Source organism: Schistocerca americana, chromosome 1, assembly GCF_021461395.2.
Source record: "Schistocerca americana isolate TAMUIC-IGC-003095 chromosome 1, iqSchAmer2.1, whole genome shotgun sequence".
Lineage (NCBI taxonomy): Eukaryota > Metazoa > Arthropoda > Insecta > Orthoptera > Acrididae > Schistocerca > Schistocerca americana.
The window spans coordinates 1,054,968,848-1,054,990,961 of NC_060119.1; the positions used below are offsets into that span (position 1 = coordinate 1,054,968,848).

The window sequence follows — 22,114 nt, forward strand, 5'->3', positions numbered from 1 at the left end:
TAAAAAGTTAGTCAAATGGACACAGAAACTGAACCTTATTCAAGAAGAAGCATTTTCTTCCATAGTGACTTGTTATTATATGCCATATGTATTTGTCATAAAGCCCCCATGAACCATGCACCTTGCCATTGATGGAGTGGCTTGTGTGCTTCGGCAGAACAGATAGTTAAACCGTTGGTGCAGTCACAGTGGTAGGGTATCCGTTGAGATGCCAGACAGACATGTGGTTCCTGAAGAGGGGCAGTGGCCTTTATAGTAGTTACAGGGTCAACAGTCAGGATAATTGATTGCTCTGGCCTTTTACATCAACCAAAAGGTCATGCTGTGCTGGTACTGCAAATGGCTGAAAGCAAGGGGAAACTACAGCCATAATTTTTCCTGAGGGCAGGCTGCTCTACTGTATGGTTAAATGATGATGGTGCCTTCTTCAGTAAAATATCACAGAAGTAAAATGGTCCCCTATTTGAATCTCCAGGCAGGGGATAGTCAGGAGGATGTTGTCATCAGCAAAAAAAAAAAAAAAAAAACACTGGGGTTCCACAGATTGGAGCGTCAATTGTTAAAACTCTTAATTGGGCAGGTAAGTTAAAAAATTTAAAAAGGGAAATGGATAGGTTGAAGTTAGGTATTGTGGAGGAGAATAATGGGTTATATATAAAGTCAAATAGGGGTAATGCAGGAGTGAGTTTAATAAAGAATAAGAAAATAGGAACGCAGGTGAGCTACTATGAAAAGCATAGTAAATGCATTATCATCGCCAATAGACACGAAGCCTCACCTACCACAAAAGTACAAGTTTATATGTTAAATATCTCTGCAGATGATCAAGAAGTTGAAGAAATGTATGTCGAGATAAAAGAAATTATTCAGATAGTTAAGGGAGATCAAAATTTAATTGTGATGGGGGACTGGAATTTTATAGTAGGAAAAGAAAGAGAAGGAAAAATAGTAGGTGAATATGGACTGGGGGAAGCAATGAAAGAGGAAGCATCTGGTAATATTTTCAACAGAGCATCACTAACACTTGATTTATGAATCATAAAAAAAGGTTGTATACATTGAAAACACCTGGAGACATCAGTTGTCTCAGATTGATTATATAATGCAAGACAGAGATTTTGGAACCTGATTTTGAAGTGCAAGGCATTTTCAGGGATAAATGTGTACTCTGACCACAAGGTTATGAACTGCAGATTAAAACTGAAGAAAATGCAAAAAGTTAGGAAATTAAGGAGATGGGACCTAGACAAGTCAAAAGAACCGGATGTTGTTAAGAATTTCAGGGGGAGCATTTGGCAATGGTTGACTAGAACAGGGGGCAGGAATACAGTAAAAGATGAATGGGTAGATTTGACAGATGAAATAGTGAAGGCAACAGAGGACCAAGTAGGTAAAAAGACAAGGCCTAGTAGAAATCCTTGGATAACACAGGAGATACTGTATTGAACTAATGAAAGGACAAAATACAGGGTGTACCAAACAGAATCATTTGATTTGGCACATCTGTACTTCTCAAGTTAATAAATATATACAATGAATTTTGTTTCTTAATGGATGGGAAACACAAAAAGTTTTTTTTCACACTTTTTCGTAGGTGTTCAATATGCCCCCCCCCCCCCCCCACCCCTTGAGATGTACGGCGTATGTCAGTGCGGTATTCAACAGCTTCCACAGCTGCTGTTATGCAAAGTCTCAGTTCATTCATTGTTGTTGGTAATGGAGGGACATAAACACAATTCTGTATAAAACCCCACAAGAAATAATCACATACAGTCAGGTCCATTGACCTTGGAGGCCAGTAATGTAAGGCTGAATCATTTGGGCCACTGTGACCGACCCATCATTCAGTAATCCTTTGATTTAAAAATTCCCACTCTTCCAGATGCCAGTATAGTGGTGCACCACCCTATTTGTAAATGAAGTTATTCAAATCAGTCTCCAACTGTAGGAAAAGAAAGTTCTCAAGCATATCGAAATATGTGTTTCCTGTAACAGTGTGCTCGGCAAAGAAAAATGGAACATATATCTTTTCCCAAGAAACTGCACAAAACATATTAAATTTTGGAGAGTCCCTCTCATGTTACACAACTGCATGTGGTTGTTCTGTACCCCATACTCTCACATTATGATAGTTCACCTTTCCATTTAAACGGAAAATTGCCTGGTTACTAAACACTAATCACGAAAGAAACCTGTCATCTTCCATCTTGCCAAGAACGAAAGTACATAACCCCACACCTTGTTGTCTGTCACTTTCACAAAGACCTTGCAGCAGCTGAATTTTGTATGGTTTCATGTATAAACATTTGACGCAACACACACCAGCGGACATTGGGGGCACGCTGAGCAGTCGAGCTGTATGGCGAACAGATTTCTGCAGACTCATTGTGAAACTATGGCGGATGTGTTCGACATCTGTGTCAGACACTTGGGAATGGCCTGGCGATTCGCCTTTACACAAACAACCTGTTTCTCAGAATTTTTCATGCCTTTGTTTAATACTCTGTGCTGTAGAATTATCCACACCATAGCCAGTATGAAAGTCACACTAGACAGCTATTACTGACCCGCATTGCGCAAAACATAGAACACAAAATGCTTTCTGTTGTCCCGACACCATTTATACTAGAACTGAAATGGATGCACACTGCTGCTACCTAGTGGGAACCATGTAGAACTTGAGAGTTTGCTCTTTCAAATAGTACATTGTTCGCATACCTATCTCAAACAACATAATGGTTATGATTTTTTAAAATCTGATGTTTTTTTATACACCCTGTATAAAAATGCAGTTAATTTGAAGTAGGCAAAAGGGAATAGAAACATATAAACATGGGATTGACAGGAGATGCAAAATGGCTAAGCAGGAAGGCTAGAGGGCAAATGTAAGATTTAGAAGCATGTATCACTAGGGGGAGACAGACACCACCCACTGGAACTTTAAAGAGGCCTTTGGAGGAAACAGAAGGAGCTGTATGAATATCAAGAGCTCAGATGAAAGACCAGCCCTAAGCAAAAAAAGGGACACTGAAAAGAGGGAGGAGAGTACAGAAGGTCTATACAAGGACGACAAACTTGAACACAGTATTACAGAAATGGAAGATGACATAGTTGAAGATGAGATGGGAGATATGATACTGTGAGAAGGACTCGACAGAACACTGAAAGACCTGATTTGAAACAAGGCCCCAGAAGTGCACGACATACTGTCAGAACTTTTGATAGGCTTGGGAGAGTCAGCCATGGCAGAACTCTTCCATCTGGTGTGCAAGATGTCAAACTACCATCAGAATTCAAGAATAATGTAATAATTCCAATTTTAAAGAAAGCACTTGCTGACACGTGTGAAAATTACCACACTATCAGTTTAATAAGTCATGGTTGCAAAATAATAACAAATTCTTTACAGAAGAATGGAGAAGCTGGTAGAAGCCAACCTTGGGGAAGATCAGTTTGGATTCCAGAGAAATCTAGAAACACGTGACGCAATACTGACACTGTGACTTATCTCAGAAGATAAGTTAAGGAAAAGCAAACCTATGTTTATTGTATTTTGCGTGCTATAAAACACTACAGGTTATAAGATGCACCTTTTTTAAGCAGTTTTTTTAAATAACATTTTTACCATTTTAATTATTGAGCTGCAAAGCCAGACTAAAAAAAAGTTCTTAGTTTATAAAACTGAACTGACCTTAAAATCTCTTAAAATCGCCATCTGAACTTTCTTTTTCTTTCTCCGCTTCATCATCATCATTATCCTATTCATATTTAAGATGGCCTTCACTGACATCGAGAGTGTTACTTATGCCGACTTCTCGCTCTCTTACTCTAGACCATGACTGTTTTATCCACTGACACACTTGTTTGATTGTAGGTCATTTTAAAGCTCCCTTTGGTGTGAACTCATGTTGGGTTTCATCCATCATCCATTTGTTCCATCCCTCTCTTATATACGCTTTAAATGGTTAATTTATTGAGACATCAAGAGGTTGTGATTGTGAAGTAAGTCCTTGTGAAATAACAGCAAGCTCTGTATTTCCCTGTCTCAATTTCTCTATCACAGAATTTTTCATATGACATCTTATAGTACCAGAAACAAGATGGCGCTGGGTAAAAGTGTACAAATCGCCGATCCTGCAGCTCCAATGAATTTCGACCATAATAAGTGCAAAATATGTTCGAAAAAGTTATACGAGGTATTCTGTGTACCACAAAAATAAGCCAAAGTTAGCCTGAACTACACTCCTGGAAATTGAAATAAGAACACCGTGAATTCATTGTCCCAGGAAGGGGAAACTTTATTGACACATTCCTGGGGTCAGATACATCACATGATAACACTGACAGAACCACAGGCACATAGACACAGGCAACAGAGCATGCACAATGTCGGCACTAGTACAGTGTATATCCACCTTTCGCAGCAATGCAGGCTGCTATTCTCACATGGAGACGATCGTAGAGATGCTGGATGTAGTCCTGTGGAACGGCTTGCCATGCCATTTCCACCTGGCGCCTCAGTTGGACCAGCGTTCGTGCTGGACGTGCAGACCGCGTGAGACGACGCTTCATCCAGTCCCAAACATGCTCAATGGGGGACAGATCCGGAGATCTTGCTGGCCAGGGTAGTTGACTTACACCTTCTAGAGCACGTTGGGTGGCACGGGATACATGCGGACGTGCATTGTCCTATTGGAACAGCAAGTTCCCTTCCCGGTCTAGGAATGGTAGAACGATGGGTTCGATGACGGTTTGGATGAACCGTGCACTATTCAGTGTCCCCTCGACGATCACCAGTGGTGTACGGCCAGTGTAGGAGATAGCTCCCCACACCATGATGCCGGGTGTTGGCCCTGTGTGCCTCGGTCGTATGCAGTCCTGATTGTGGTGCTCACCTGCACGGCGCCAAACATGCATACGACCATCATTGGCACCAAGGCAGAAGCGACTCTCATCGCTGAAGACGACACGTCTCCATTCGTCCCTCCATTCACGCCTGTCGCGACACCACTGGAGGCGGGCTGCACGATGTTGGGGCGTGAGTGGAAGACGGCCTAACGGTGTGCGGGACCGTAGCCCAGCTTCATGGAGAGGGTTGCGAATGGTCCTCGCCGATACCCCAGGAGCAACAGTGTCCCTAATTTGCTGGGAAGTGGCGGTGCGGTCCCCTACGGCACTGCGTAGGATCCTACGGTCTTGGCGTGCATCCGTGCGTCGCTGCGGTCCGGTCCCTGGTCGACGGGCACGTGCACCTTCCGCCGACCACTGGCAACAACATCGATGTACTGTGGAGACCTCACGCCCCACGTGTTGAGCAATTCGGCGGTACGTCCACCCGGCCTCCCGCATGCCCACTATATGCCCTCGCTCAAAGTCCGTCAACTGCACATACGGATCACGTCCACGCTGTCGCGGCATGCTACCCGTGTTAAAGACTGCGATGGAGCTCCGTATGCCACGGCAAACTGGCTGACACTGATGGCAGCGGTGCACAAATGCTGCGCAGCTAGCGCCATTCGACGGCCAACACCGCGGTTCCTGGTTTGTCCGCTGTGCCGTGCGTGTGATCATTGCTTGTACAGCCCTCTCGCAGTGTCCGGAGCAAGTATGGTGGGTCTGACACACCGGTGTCAATGTGTTCTTTTTTCCATTTCTAGGAGTGTACTTTAACAGTGAAGATCAGTGGACATGCCGCCAATGCATCATACTAGCTATCGAATCCAAAGTAAACAATAGGGGAGAGTGGGGCACTATGAACCACGGGGCACAATGAATCAGGTAGCTTAATTTCAGTATAAGGTGGTAAATTATTTTTTCCTCTGTGCATGTGTTGTCAGTACTGCTCTACTGACATCCATTTGTTTTCTGGAGGATCTAGTTCCCGCCATTAGTGTTGTGCTGGTGATATGTTAGTTTTGTAACAGTGAGGTAATTTTTGGAGACATAGATAGATCGAATTTTGTTCAATCCTTTGTCACCAAATTTTAGAGAAAGTAAGTCATTGTAACAATACCAATACTGTATTTTAATGATATAGATCTTCAAATATTAACAATGTTCATACATAACCTCACATGAGCTTTGTTTGAAATATGTACCAAGCTCTCCTGGGGCACAATGAGCCATGGTTCATTGTGCCCCAGGGTGGTCCATTGTGCCCCAGGAATCTTTTAATTGTCCAATACAAGCACTCTCTGTACTGAGTTTCCTTAGCATGGGTAAAAACACATGTGTAGGTATTTAAGGCTTTTAAATTACAGGTGTTCAGCAGTCCTGGTTTATATTATCAGGTTTGGAGATGGTTCGTTCATACCACAGGAAGACGGACAGAGGTGCAACTGACCACGATGTTATGCAAGAAGCTGTACAGGATGTTCTTAATAAGGGCATGGCAGTTCGCCAAGCAGCTAAATCTCATTCAATACCTTACCTTACTCTTCGACGATATGTTCTAAACATTAAATGGGGTTCCAGTGAAAGATTGACACCAAACTATGACAATCATAAGATGTTTTGTGTGGAGCAGGAGAAAGAACTAGTGGAGTATTTGTTGCGTTCTTCTAAGATATGCTTTGGTGTTGACACTAAAATATGCAGGTGCTTGGTAAGTGAGCTAGCCTTGAAAAATGATCTGAAATGTCCTGAGAACTGGATGAAGGGAATGGCTGGTATAGACTGGTTCTGTGGGTTCATGAAACGAAATCCAAGTTTAAGTATCCGAACCCCAGAGGGCTGTAGCTTATCCAGAGCAACGTCCTTTAATCGGTATACTGTTTCGAATTTCTTCAAAAACTTGAATGACCTATACCGGAGATACCCTACTTTCGCTGATGGTACTAGGGTTTTCGGTCTGGATGAAACCAGTATCTCAACTGTACCAGATAGGCTTCCAAAGGTAGTGGCACAAAAGGGAAGTAAACAGATTTCTCAAGCTACTAGTGGAGAATGTGGTGTCTTAGTGACCACCTGTTGCAAAATCAGTGCAGGAGGTACTTCCCTGCCACCAGCAATGATATTTCCTCGAGTACATTTTAAACAACATATGATAAGTAATGCACCAACAGGCACCCTGGGGTTAGCAACAAAGACAGGTTGGATGAATAGTGAACTTTTTGTGGATGTCATGAAACATTTCATCCACAAATCCAGTAGTAGCCAAGACAATGCTGCGCTTCAAATTTTAGACAATCATGAAAGCCATCTGTCAATTGAGGTAATAGATGTAGCAAAAGCTAATGGGGTGGTTATGCTAACTATACCCCCACATACCTCAAACAAACTGCAGATTCTAGATGTGGGAGTGTTCTCTTCATTCAAGGGAACTTATTACTCAGCATTAAATTCAAAACTCATACACAGAAAAGGCACTTCTCTCACTATTTATGATGTAGCTGCATGTGTCAGAATTGCTCATGACAGACCAATGGTACCCACTAACATATGTTCAGCTTTCAAGAAATGTGGAATATTTCCATTTGATGAAGACATCTTTACTGACGAAGACTTTATGGTCAGCAAAGTAACAGACAGGGTCGTGGAGGCAAACAGAACAACTTCAGATCTTAATTCTCTCCATCATATCAAGGATGCACAATCTGCAGGACAAGCCTCAGTCAATGTCAGCCCGTTACTAGATCTGCAGTGAGCAGGACCATCTGCAGTGCTTAACACCCAAGCAGCTTTTCCTCATGGAGTTTCTCTTGAAATAATTCGAGGATATCCAAAAGCAGAGAACAGAAAGAAGAACAATAAATGTAAGAGAGGACGAAGTTTAATTGCAACTGATACACCGGAGAAAGATTTGTTGCTAGCCACAAAACATCCCAATAACAAGGTCAACTGGAAGCTTTATAAGCAGGAATCAGATGACGACTTTAGTGAGGCGCATTATGAAGAGAGTGATGCCAACGTGGATATGTCTGGTGAATCTGAGTACAACGATGAAGACTTGGACAAATTACCAGAAATAGATGATTTCGTTTTGAACAAATTTGAACTGAAAAACAAAACATCGGTTTACTATGTGGGGAAGATTTGAGAACGAAGGATGATGCAGGAGATTATCAGGTATCATTTTTGAGAAAAAGGGCAAAAAGGGGAGGGAAGTTATATTTTCTTCAGGTAAAGGATGAATGAAGATTAGATTAGATTAGATTTACTTTCATTCCAATTGATCCGTAGTGAGGAGGCCCTCCAGGATGTGGAACATGTCAGAAAAACAACAATACATGACAAATATTTACAACTAAGACAAGTAAGCTAATGTACCATTCCACAGGTCCCAAGTGGAATGATCGTCATTTTTTAATGAACACTAAGAGTCATTTTACAAATACTAATGCACTGTATTTAAAGTAAAAAAGTTTTTTATTTATTTATAAGGTAATAAACGTGTAATACAACTACTGTAATATTTATTTACAATGAACACATTACTGCACTGAAATGGTGCAGAAGTTAGGTTATACTTACACACACACACACACACACACACACACACACACACACACACACACACACACAAATTTTCAATGAACACATTACTGCACTGAAATTGTGCAGAAGTTATGTTGTACTTATATACTTGGTTTTACTAAGAAATTCATCAATGGAGTAGAAGGAGTTAGCCACCAATAAATCCTTTAGGCTTCTCTTAAACTGAATTTCATTGGTTGTTAAGCTTTTTATGGCTGCTGGCAAGTTATTGAAAATAAATTGAAAAAGCTTTTGTTTCAGCTAGCAACATGCTTTACATGCTCCCATGACCTGCTACTGATTGTGTAACAAAGAGACAAAAATTACATTTCAAATTTGGAATTAGCTACGAGTCCACTGATGTCCGGTAATTCCAAAATAAGTTACATGATTGTGTGCCTATAGATTTAATTATATGATTCACATGTGGAATATATGTTAACATTATGTTTATAATACATTTACACTTACTTTGTATGCTAAATAGGTTCTTTCAATGAACCTGTTTAAAGTGGTTCATTGTACCCCACATGCGGGGTACAATGAACCAGTTACCAAATTTTCTTCAAAGGCGTGCAGCTAAGAAAAAATTAATGGCAATGCAATCATATAAGGCCATTTGATACTTGAATGATTAAACTGTAACATCTATAAATCACAACTCTGTAATAAAATTATTGGATGAGTAACACGGAGAAATATTTTCTATGGTTCAATGTGCCCCACTCTCCCCTACTCTAAAAATGCAGGATCACATAATTACATCATTGAAACAAGAAATAATGGTCCTCAGCCTCAAGCATGCAAGTCTACTGATGAAGTATCACGAACTATTAGTGAAGTGTAATGAACCTGAACTGGCAGTAACCAATAAACCCATGAACAATGAACTCGTTATCCGCGCCCTGAACGTAAATATCGGTAACAAAAACTGGCGTTTGATGGGACAGCGTACTATGAGAAATAGTCAAGCTGTAAATCATGCTCAGAATACAATGCTGAATTCTAACAGAAATCGTGTGTTATCTAGTGCCACATGTGATTGTAGCCCTGTACAATCTGTAATGTAAACAATATGCCACAGAAAAGATTTTACACAAAGATTAACTCAAAGTGAACAATCCGCCACACAGTGTATGAGTAATCTGCCAGTGAACATAATTGCTCAAGCACCAGTATATGTGCAGGACGAAAACAAAAGAAATTCCAGAAGGTTACACAGCAAGAAAATCTCGGAAAAAATGAAACTACTAATATTAAGTGACAGTTGTGGAAGGGACAGTGCTCAAACACTGCAAGACAAACTAGGGCCCTCATACCAGGTAACAAGCATAGTAAAACCTGGCGCTCCACTAAAAGAGGCAGTAAAAAATGCAGAAAATTTGACAAGAAGCTTCAGTACACATGATACTTTGATTGTAATTGGGGGGGGGGGGGGAGGGGGTTCTAACAACACAGACAAACCTCTTGATCTAATGATGAAACATGTGGTATAACCATTGGAACCAATACTCACTCTAAGTCACAAAATTAATATCATTATCCATCCTATACCCAGGAGATATGATGTTCATAATTTAAATAGTAAAATTAATACTGCAAACCTCCACCTGATGTTGTTGTTGTTGTGGTCTTCAGTCCTGAGACTGGTTTGATGCAGCTCTCCACCCTACTCTATCCTGTGCAAGGTTATTCATCTCCCAGTACCTACTGCAGCTACATCCTTCTGAATCTGCTTAGTGTATTCATCTCTTGGTCTCCCTCTTCGATTTTTACCCTCCACGCTGCCCTCCAATGATAAATTGGTGATCCCTTGATGCCTCAGAATATATCCTACCAACCAATCCCTTCTTCTAGTCAGGCTGTGCCACAAATTTCTCTTCTCCCCAGTTCTATTCAATACTTCCTCATTAGTTATGTTATCTACCCAGCTAATCTTCAGCATTCTTCTGTAGCACCACATTTCGAAAGCTTCTATTCTCTTCTTGTCCAAACTATTTATCATCCATGTTTCACTGCCATACATGGCTACACTCCACACAAATACTTTCAGAAACGACTTCCTGACATTTAAATCTATACTCGATGTTAACAAATTTCTCTTCTTCAGAAACGCTTTCCTTGCCATTGCCAGTCTACATTTTATATCCTCTCTACTTCGACCATCATCAGTTATTTTACTCCCCAAATAGCAAAACTCCTTTACTACTTTAAGTGTCTCATTTCCTAATCTAATTCCCTCAGCATCACCCGATTTAATTTGACTACATTCCATTATCCTCGTTTTGCTTTTGTTGATGTTCATCTTATACCCTTTTCTCAAGACACTGTCCATTCCATTCAACTGCTCTTCCAAGTCCTTTGCTGTCTCTGACAGAATTACAATGTCATCGGCGAACCTCAAAGTTTATATTTCTTCTCCATGGATTTTAATACCTACTCCGAACTTTTCTTTTGTTTCATTTACTGCTTGCTCAATATACAGATTGAATAGCACCGGGGAGAGGCTACAACCCTGTCTCACTCCCTTCCCAACCACTGCTTCCCTTTCATACCCCTCGACTCTTATAACTGCCATCTGGTTTCTGTACAAATTGTAAATAGCCTTTCGCTCCCTGTATTTTACCCCTGCCACCTTCAGAATTTGAAAGAGAGTATTCCAGTCAACATTGTCAAAAGCTTTCTCTAAGTCTACAAATGCTAGAAACGTAGGTTTGCCTTTCCTTAATCTTTCTTCTAAGATAAGTCGTAAGGTCAGTATTGCCTCACGTGTTCCAATATTTCTATGGAATCCAAACTGATCTCCCCCGAGGTTGGCTTCTATCTGTTTTTCCATTCGTCTGTAAAGAATTTGCATTAGTATTTTGCAGCTGTGACTTATTAAACTTATAGTTCGGTAATTTTCGCATCTGTCAACACCTGCTTTCTTTGGGATTGGAATTATTATATTCTTCTTGAAGTCTGAGGGTATTTCGCCTGTTTCATACATCTAGCTCACCAGATGGTAGAGTTTTGTCAGGACTGGCTCTCCCAAGGCTGTCAGTAGTTCTAATGGAATGTTGTCTACTCCCAGGGCTTTGTTTCGACTCAGGTCTTTCAGCACTCTGTCACACTCTTCATGCAGTATCATATCTCCCATTTCATCTTCATCTACATCCTCTTCCATTTCCATAATATTGTCCTCAAGTACATCGCCCTTGTATAGACCCTCTATATACGCCTTCCATCTTCCTGCTTTCCCTTCTTTGCTTAGAACTGGGTTTCCATCTGAGCTCTTGATATTCATACAAGTGGTTCTCTTCTCTCCAAAGGTCTCTTTAATTTTCCTGTAGGCAGTATCTATCTTACCCCTAGTGAGATAAGCCTCTACATCCTTACATTTGTCCTCTAGCCATCTCTGCTTAGCCATTTTGCACTTCCTATCGATCTCATTTTTGAGACGTTTGTATTCCTTTTTGCCTGCTTCATTTACTGCATTTTTATATTTTCTCCTTTCATCAATTAAATTCAGTAATTCTTCTGTTACCAAGGATTTCTACTAGCCCTCGTCTTTTTACCTACTTGATTCTCTGCTGCCTTCACTAATTCATCCCTCAGAGCTACCCATTCTTTTCTACTGTATTTCTTTCCTCCATTCCTGACAATTGTTCCCTTATGCTCTCCCTGAAACCCTGTACAAACTCTCGTTTAGTCAGTTTATCCAGGTCCCATCTCCTTAAATTAGCACCTTTTTGCAGTTTTAATCTACAGTTCATAACCAACAGATTGTGGTCAGAGTCCACATCTGCCCCTGGAAATGTCTTACAATTTAAAACTTGGTTCCTAAATCTCTGTCTTACCATTATATAATCTATCTGATACCTTTTAGTATCTCCAGGGTTCTTCCATGTATGCAACCTTCTTTCATGATTCTTGAACCAAGTGTTAGCTATGATTAAGTTATGCTGTGTGTAAAATTGTACGAGGCGGCTTCCTCTTTCATTTCTTAGCCCCAATCCATATTCACCTACTATGTTTCCTTCTCTCCCTTTTCCTACTGTCGAATTCCAGTCACCCACGACTATTAAATTTTTGTCTCCCTTCATTACCTGAATAATTTCTCTTATCTCATCATACATTTCATCAATTTCTTTGTCATCTGCAGAGCTAGTTGGCATATAAACTTGTACTACTGTAGTAGACGTGGGCTTCGTGTCTATCATAGCCACAATAATGCGTTCACTATGCTGTTTGTAGTAACTTACCAGTACTCCTATTTTTTTATTCATTATTAAACCTACTCCTGCATTATCCCTATTTGATTTTGAATTTACAACCCTGTATTCACCTGACCAAGAGTCTTGTTCCTCCTGCCACTGAACTTCACTAATTCCCACTATATATAAATTTAACCTATCCATTTCCCTTTTTAAATTTTCTAACCTACCAGCCCGATTAAGGGATCTGACATTCCACGCTCCGATCCGTAGAACACCAGTTTTCTTTCTCCTGATAACGACGTCCTCTTGAGTAGTCCCCACTTGTAGATCTGAATGGGGGACCATTTTACCTCTGGAATATTTTACCCAAGAGGACGCCATCATCATTTAATCATACAGTAAAGCTGCATGCCCTCAGGAAAAATTACGGCTGTAGTTTCCCCTTGCTGAAAGCAGTACCAGAACAGCAAGGCCATTTTGGTTAGTGTTACAAGGCCAGGCAATGACTGAAAAAGCTGCTGCCCCTCTTCAGGAACCACACGTTTGTCTGGCCTCTCAACAGATACCCCTCCATTGTGGTTGCACCTACAGTATGGCTATCTGTATCGTTGAGGCACGCAAGCCTCCCCACCAACGGCAAGGTCCATGGTTCATGGGGGGGCTCCACCTGATACAAGCACTGAATTTAGCAAAACATGTGTACAAAAAAGAATTGCTGTGAACTTTGAAATAGAGAGACTAGCCAGAAACCACTTCACAACACATGGTTTCCACCTAAACAAATGTGGCAAGGAGATTATCTGCAATAGACTGGCCTTCCTGACAACTATGGGAGACAATAAGAAACCAAAAGTCAGATTCTGTAAACAGATGCTCATAAGCAAATGGATCAAGACAAGCAAGATGGGAAATAAAAAAGAGTAATAGTGGCCATACTGTGCAGTAGACAAATGGATCACGAAGTCACAGAGATGAAACACAAACCCCCTGACCCCTCAAAAAGGTCAGGAACCTGAAAGGATCAATAATGTGATGGTGAAAATTATTGATACAGCCCTCCAGAATGACAATGCGACGCCTCAGCAGTGTGATGTGCATGTGGATAGTTTTCAGGACCACCTGGAGGATGAGTCAGCTGCCAAGGATGACCAACAGACCAAGCACAACTGCTCGGAAGTCATCATATCTGGAATACAGCACATTTTAAAATAAAGGTTAGTGACACAGCAAATATGACTTCGAGCTCTCTGAGTAAACCCCACTCAGAACTGAAAATCTATTATCACAATGTCCAATCCTTAAGCAACAAAATTGATGACTTAAGCATTTTGCTGACCAGTCAACTCAGTGATACCTCAGTAGTACACCTAGCAGAGCACTGGCTCTGCACTGATGTAGTTAAGTTAATCTCACTACCAAATTTCAAATTGTGTGAACACTGCTCCAGATCAAATGATGGACATGTTGGGGTTGCCATCTTCATAAAATAACACACTGAATATAGCCCACTTCGTACCCTAAAGGAAATAGAAACAGACAAGATCTTTAGATGTGCAGCCATAAAGCTTATCATCTAAATTTAATTGTAGCTACAGTTTACCATCCCCCCTCCAGTAGTATTAATGATTTTCTGTTACAAATGGACTTGTTTCTATCCAAAATAAGTCAGTGGAAACAGGATGTAATTATATGTGGTGACTTTAATATAGACTTTCTCACCCACAACAGAAACAGGGAGACATTGATTAACATTACAAAAACTTATAATCTGCATGGCCTTGTAAACGAGCCCACTAGAATAACACCCACATCCAAGATGGCTCTAGATAAAATTTTTGCAAATAGAAATAAACTTAACCCGACACTAGAAGTATACAATGCAGGATTCAGTGACCACCAAGCTGTCATTCTAAAGATCGATTTTAGCAAAGATACCTCAAACCCAGTCCCACCTAAAACTGTACAGAGGTTTTTCACTCAAGATAACTTGAACAAGCTAAATACCCTCCTCAGTAAAGGAAAGTGGACAGAAATGTATGCAGCCAATGTCAACATGAAATTCAACATATTTCTTGACACAATGATACACCACTTTGAAGAGGCTTTTCCACAAAAACCAATAAGAGTAAATAATAATAAGAGAAACAAGACTTGGATTACACCGGCTATAAAAATCTCTTGCAAACATAAAAGAATACTCCACATGTTATGTAAACATAGTAGTGACTCCTCCCAACTAACAGAATACTATTAAAACTACACATATACCCTAAGAAGAGTGATAAGACAGGCAAAAAGGATGCAAAATGATGAGTACATTGACATATCCACCAATAAAGTAAAAGCAATGTGGAATGTTATGAAAAGGGAAAGAGGGGAAATCAAAGCTACACACACGAACACAGAAATCAAACTCAACAATGAATCTATATCTAATCCCAAAGTTGTGGTGAACTTTTTCAACAAATTCTTTACGATCATACTACCAACCAGCAAACCAAAAATACCACACATGTGCAGAGTCAATTTTCATAACCAAAGCCACTGAAAATGTTGTGCAAAAGCCCTCAGAGAGTTAAAAAATTCATATTCAGCTGGAATTGATGGTATCCCAGCAGCTGTCATCAAAAATTGCTGAACCATTAACTCACCTCTGTGACTGTTCTTTCCAGGCAGGTACTTTCCCTGAAGCAGAGAGTCAGCATGAAATACACTAATAGGCAAACCAACTCAGTAACCGAAATCCTATCAAGTAATAAAACTATAAAGCAAGATGTACCACCGGGCTCAGTATTGGGACCTCTACTTTTCCTCCTGTATATTAATGACTTGAGCCTGAAAGTAGATGAACACAAAACAATAATATTTGCTGATGACACAACTGTACTCTTCAAAGGGGAGAATACAGAGGCTGTGCAAAAAGATATGAACTTGACCAATGAACAACTCAGCAACTGGGCTAAAATCAACAGATTAACTATCAACACCAAAAAGACAGCTTGCATGAACTTTCACACAACACAAAATGCAAATCCTTCTCAGCCACTTGTCACTGTAAATAACCAGCCAATAGATACTGACACTGTTTTCAAATTCCTGGGTCTGTGGGTTCAAGATAACCTGAAATTGCAAACACATACAGCAAAGGTAAATTCCAGAATTAGTACTGGCTGTTATGCACCGAGTGTACTGAAATCATGTGCTAGCCTGAAAACAGTAACCAGCATGTACTACACTTACGTGCAAGCCCACATAAAACATGGTGTGATATTCTGGGGAAATTCTCCACCTGTCCTGAGCACATTCAACATCCAGAAGAGAGCAATGAGGATTATTACTGGGAACAAACCCAGAGACTCCTGCAAACCCATCTTCAGAAAGTTGGAAATCCTTGCACTGCCTTGCCTATGCATTCTTGAGACTCTAAGATTTTTCAGAAACCAATAGTGCCAACTGACTCCAGAGTCATAAAAAATAATGAAATACATAAACACAATACCAGGAAAAACTCAAATCTGCATGTTTTACGTACAAACACTCAACTGTGTAAAAAGGGAGGTTTCCACATGGGTCTCCAAATGTTCAATAAGCTTCCCACTAGTATTAAGTCCATCGAAGACAACATAAAATTTAGCAAAGCCGTGAAGTCATATTTGTTGTATCACTGTTTTGCTATTTATGTTAAATTGAAAACATTGAGCAATGGAGTGAAGTAAACTTAACCAATCTTTGCAATATAATACATTAGGATACCATATGTTAATACATGTTAACAATGTTAACTGATATTTTCCGACATCTGTAACACACTGTGTACCATCAGATCACATGGAATAAATAAATAAAAACAGATTTAGCACGAGAAGAGAACTCATCTTCAATAAAGCACCTTTCCTTTTCTCCCACACTCAGTTAATCCATAATTTCATACCATCCTCATCCATTCAACCCTTTTCATGTATGTGAACAAGAACACCTGGTAGTATTTCAGTACGTTTTGTGCTTGAAAATGATCACTGGAATAAGTTTGGTACCATCAGCACAACATGGAAGGACAACAGTGTAGTGCATTTTTTTCATGTTCATTTCTTTTTATAGTTATAGTTTTAGCACCTTTCATGGTAACAGTTCTCTTACGTGTGTCGCAGGAGATTCACCCATATTCACTATCTGACTTAGTTCCACACAGGTTTTCTTTTGATGTTGAATAATACAGTGATGGAAAGGTAGTATTTTCTCTTCATACTCTTGAGGCACTTCCTGAGATATTCTGGTTTTGGTTCGCATGGTAAGTCCATGACACTTCATGAACTTTTAGCACCAACCAACTCCACTCTTAGAGTCTGTTAAGTTCTCTACATCTACATCCATACTCCGCAAGCCACCTGACGTTGCGTGGCGGAGGGTACCTATAGTACCTCTATTTCTATTCCAGTCTCGTATTGTTTGTGGAAAGAAAGATTGCCGGTATGCCTCTGTGTAGGCTCTAATCTCTCTGATTTTATCCTCATGGTGTCTTCGCAAGATATACATAGGAGGCAGCAAAATACTGCTTGACTCCTTGGTGAAGGTATGTTCTCAAAACTTCAACAAAAACCCATACTGAGCTACTGAGCGTCTCTCTTGTAGAGTCTTCCACTGGAGTTTATCTGTCATCTCTGTAATGCTTCCACGATTAGTAAATGATCCCGTAACAAAGCGTGCTGCTCTCTGTTGGATCTTCTCTTAACCCTATCTTCTATTAACCCTATCTGGTACGGTTCCCACACCAGTGAGCAGTATTCATGCAGTGCACGAACAAGTGTACTATAACCTACTTCCTTTGTTTTCAGACTGCATTTCCTTAGGATTCTTCCAATGAAAGTCTGGCATCTGCTTTACTGACGAATAATTCTATATGGTCATTCCATTTTAAATCACTCCTAATGCCTACTCCCAGATAATTTATGGAATTAACTGCTTCCAATTGCTGACCTGCTATATTGTAGCCAAATGAAAAACGATATTTCTTTCTATGTATTCGCAGTACATTACACTTGTTTACATTGAGATTCAATTGCCATTCCCTGCACCATGCATTAATTCATTGCAGATCCTTCTCTCTTTCAGTACAATTTTCCATTGTTGCAACCTCTCGATATACTACAGCATCATCCGCAAAAAGCCTCAGTGAACTTCCGATGTTATCCAAAAGGTCATCTACATATATTGTGAATAGCAACAGTCCTACGACACTCCCCTGCAGCACACCTGAAATCACTCTCACTTTGGAAGACTTCTCCTCATTGAGAATGACATGCTGCGTTCTGTTATCTACGAACTCTTCAATCCAATCACACAATTGGTCTGATAGTCCATATGCTCTTACTTTGTTCATTAAAAGACTGTGGGGAACTATATCAAATGCCTTGCAGAAGTCAAGAAACACGGCATTTACCTGGGAACCCACGTCTATGGCCCTCTGAGTCTCGTGGATGAATAGCGCGAGCTGGGTTTCACACAATTGTCGTTTTTGAAACCCATGCTGATTCCTACAGAGTAGATTTATTGAATCCAGAAATGTCATTATACTCGAACATAATACGTGTTCCAAAATTCTACTACTGATCGACGTCAGAAGTCGAAGTTCCCTTTGCTTCTGTAGCAGTTTTCTAACTTGGCTGTTGTACCACAGTGACTCTTTTCCATCTCTTATGATCTTGCTTGGCACATATTCATCTAATGCATATTGTACGATAGTTTTGAACTTTGTCCACTGATCCTCAACACTATCTGTACTTGAGATAAAACTTTTGTGTTGAGCCGTCAAGTAATCTGAAATCTGCTTTTTGTCACTTTTGCTAAAGAGAAAAATCTTCCTACCTTTTTTAATATTTCTATTTACAGCTGAAATCACCGATGCTGTGACCACTTTATGATCGCTGATTCCATGTTCTGTGTTAACTGTTTCAAATAGTTCGGGTCTGTTTGTCTCCAGAAGGTCTAATATGTTATCGTCACGAGTCAGTTCTCTGTTTAACTATAGCGCTAGCTTACGAGCATCCATTTGAAATTTTTTTATTAATTCCTATGCCATTTTGATGGTGTCCGTGAATCCATTTCAATATGTCATCCTCTGGTTTTGGCCATTTTGCATTCAGTCCTCTATGTGCACTTCAGCCTTCCTCATTTTTTTCAGTTCTTCTTTACTAGCCTGCCAATCGCAAATGGTTTTTTTCTGTTGGTGAAAGGTTGAAATGCTGCTCAGCTGCTCTGTTTCCATGTTCTTCTACATATGCTATTACCTTCAATTTATAGCCCACATCATACGAACACCTTTTATTTTTTTCCATTACGAAGCTAGCTACTAACAGAAATATTGTACTGTTACCAATAACACAAATCACTTTCAATTCAAGTTCACTGGCACCACAGCCTGCAATGATGCATCAAATGCTAGACAGTGTTCTGATTTTATGATGGTGGGGTGGGAAGCAGACAATGTTAGCAAATTTGTGAATCCCCACAAATCATGTTCGTGGCATTGGTGCACTGTTGCTGCCAGTTGAATCCAAAGTTGCCAGACAGAGATAGGTTTCCTGTGGCACTGAATATATGACCATTTTTAAAACTAGTGGGAATTTTAAATCAAACACTGGATAATTTTATATTAATTTGGAGCACAAGAGGCACCTGAATTTTGGAGGCAATTTTTCGAAGAAAAAAGTGTGTCTATTAGTTCGTAAAATACAGTATAGCATTTGTAGACTCAGGGGAATCTTCTGACAATGTTGACTGAAACATTCTCTTTGAAATACTGAAGGTAGTACAGGTAAAATACAGGGAGCGAAAGATGATTCATAACTTTTACGGAAACCCGATGGCAGCTATAAGAGCCAAGGGGCATGAAAGGAGAGCAGTGGTTAAGGAGGGAGTGAGGCAAGGTTCTAGCCTACCCTCGATGTTATTCAATCTGTACACTGAGCAAGCAGTAAAGGAAGCTAAAGAAAAGTTTGGAGTTAAAAATTAAAGTCCTTAGAGAAGAAATAAAAACTTTGAGGTTTGCTGATGATGTGTAATTCTGTCAGAGACAGTAAATGACTTGGAAGAGTACTTGAACAGAATGGACAGCATCTTGCAAAGAGGATATAAGATTAACATCAACAAAATCAAACCAAGAATAAGGGAATGTAGTCAAATTAAATCAGGTAATGCTGAGGGAGTTAGATTAGGAAACGTGACACTTAAAGTAATAGATGGATTTTGCTACATGGGTAGCAAAATAACTGATGATAACCAAAGTAGAGAGGATATAAAACACAGACTTACAATGGAAAGAAAAGCGATTCTGAAGAAGGGAAATTTGTTTACATAAAATATAGATTTAAGAATTAGGAAGTATTTTCTGAAAGAATTTGTATGAAGCATAGACATACATGGAAGCAGTCAGACTGATAATAAGGAGAGAACTACCAGAAGACCACTATGTTGTCTTTGATGCAGTTCAGAGTAAGGACTGGTAAGTAATCTACCACAATGTTCTCATTTATGACGTTCTGCAGGTGTGCTGATTGTCCTAGGATTGTTCACAATTTCTGGATAGTTCTGCAGATGGAAGCTACCCTAACACAATTAGATTTTCATTTTGAGAGCCATAAGATGATAGTTCAAAATGTGAGAACAGAGCTGTGGACTACCCAAATGAAGGCTGCAAAACATTTGCTTCAAGGCAGATGGACTAAAGCAATCACTGAAATGTTATGATGAACATATCCGGACATCGCAATCAGTTGGTTTGATCATCAGTACTATCAAGTATATTTCCATAGTGGGAGTATTGGAGTGGGTCCTTGTGAGGACAACTGAGGACACACGTAAAGGAGAAATAAAACAACAGAAAGTTCAGGGAGGAATACCAACAATGTAGTAAAAGATAGATTTCTACCTACCATAAAGATAATACACTAAGTTGCAGACAGGCACAATTAAAAGAAACTTACATATAAGCTTTCAGCCACAGACCTCATTGTAAAAAGAGACACGCACACCTTTCACTCACACAAGCAGGCACACGTCATGCACACATGACAGCCAACTCCAGCAGTTCGAGCCAGAATATAACTTATCAGTGGGATGGTGGTAGCAATCTGGAGGAGGTGGGGAAGGGGAAGGGATAATAGTGTAGAGGTGGGGGAAGAGAGGAGCACTGCCTGGCAGAGTGTGCAGTGTCAGGAAGTTGTGGGACAGGGAGGTGGGGAAAATGGAGTGAAAAAGGAGAAGAGTGAGGAAAGATGGTTGGGTGCATTGGCAGAAGGTGACAAACAAAGAGTGTATGATACCAGAATGGGGAGGAGGTGATAGGACAGAGGGGGTGAAAACTGTTTGGTGAAGGGTGTAGGGACAGTATGTTACTGTAGGTTGAAGCTGGGATAATTATGGGAGAAGCGAATGTTGTGCCACAGGATGGTCTACTTTGCTCTTGGCCATGGTTTGATGGTGGCCATTTATACTGGTGGACAGCTGGTTAGTAGTCATACCAAAATAAAAATCTGTGCAATGATAGCAGCAGAGCTGGTAAATGATAGGTGGCTTGGATCTTGATGGAGTAGGATAAACTTGTGATAGGGCTGGAATAGGGAGTACTGGGTGGGTTGATTGGGAAAGGCTTGCACCTTGGTCTTCCACAGAGATATGACCCTTGTGGCACTGTATTGGGATTGAGAGTGGCATGGTGATGGATTAGGATGTTGTGGAGGTTGGGTGGGTGACAGAACACCACTTCAGAAAGGGTGGGAGGATCTCGAGTAGAATGTCCCTCATTTCAGTGCATGAGGATTGGTAATCACAGCCCTGGAAAAGGATGTGGTACAGTTGTTCCAGTCTGGGGAGGTACTCAATGACAAAGGGGGCACACCTTTGTGGCTGGTTCCTGGGGGTGATGGGAGGATAGAGTGTATGAGGGGAAATGGCACGAGAAATCTGTTTGTGGACTAGGTCTGGGGGATAGTGCCTGTCTGTGAAGGCCTTGGTGAGACACTCAACACACTGGGCAAGGTAGTTCTTGTCACTACAGGTAAGCTGTGGCTGAGTAGCCAAGTTGTATGTGAGGGATTTTTTGGTGTGAAATGGATAACAGCTGTCGAAATGCTGTCCACATTAAACTCATTAACCACCAACAGTACCTGCAATCCTCCCACCACCCCCAAGTACCAGCCACAAAAAAGTGATCCTTCATCACTCGATATCACTTCTGACTGGAACAATTGAACCACATCCTTTGCCAGGGCATTGATTACCTATCATCATGCACTGAAATGAAGGACATCCTACCTGAGATCCTTCCCTCCCCTCCTAAAGTGGTGTTCCATTGCCCACCCAGCCTTGACAATGTCCTAGTCCATCCCTATGCCACTTCCAAACCCAACCCCTTGCCACAAGGATTATATCTCTGTGGAAGACAC

At 40.6% G+C, this 22,114-nt stretch overlaps 1 protein-coding gene across 1 annotated transcript in view; it reads right to left on the minus strand.

Annotated features, from left to right (window-relative positions):
• Nucleotides 1-22,114, minus strand: part of LOC124596241 (cadherin-86C-like) — a 299,468-nt gene that overhangs the window by 135,055 nt on the left and 142,299 nt on the right. The window lies entirely within an intron of this gene.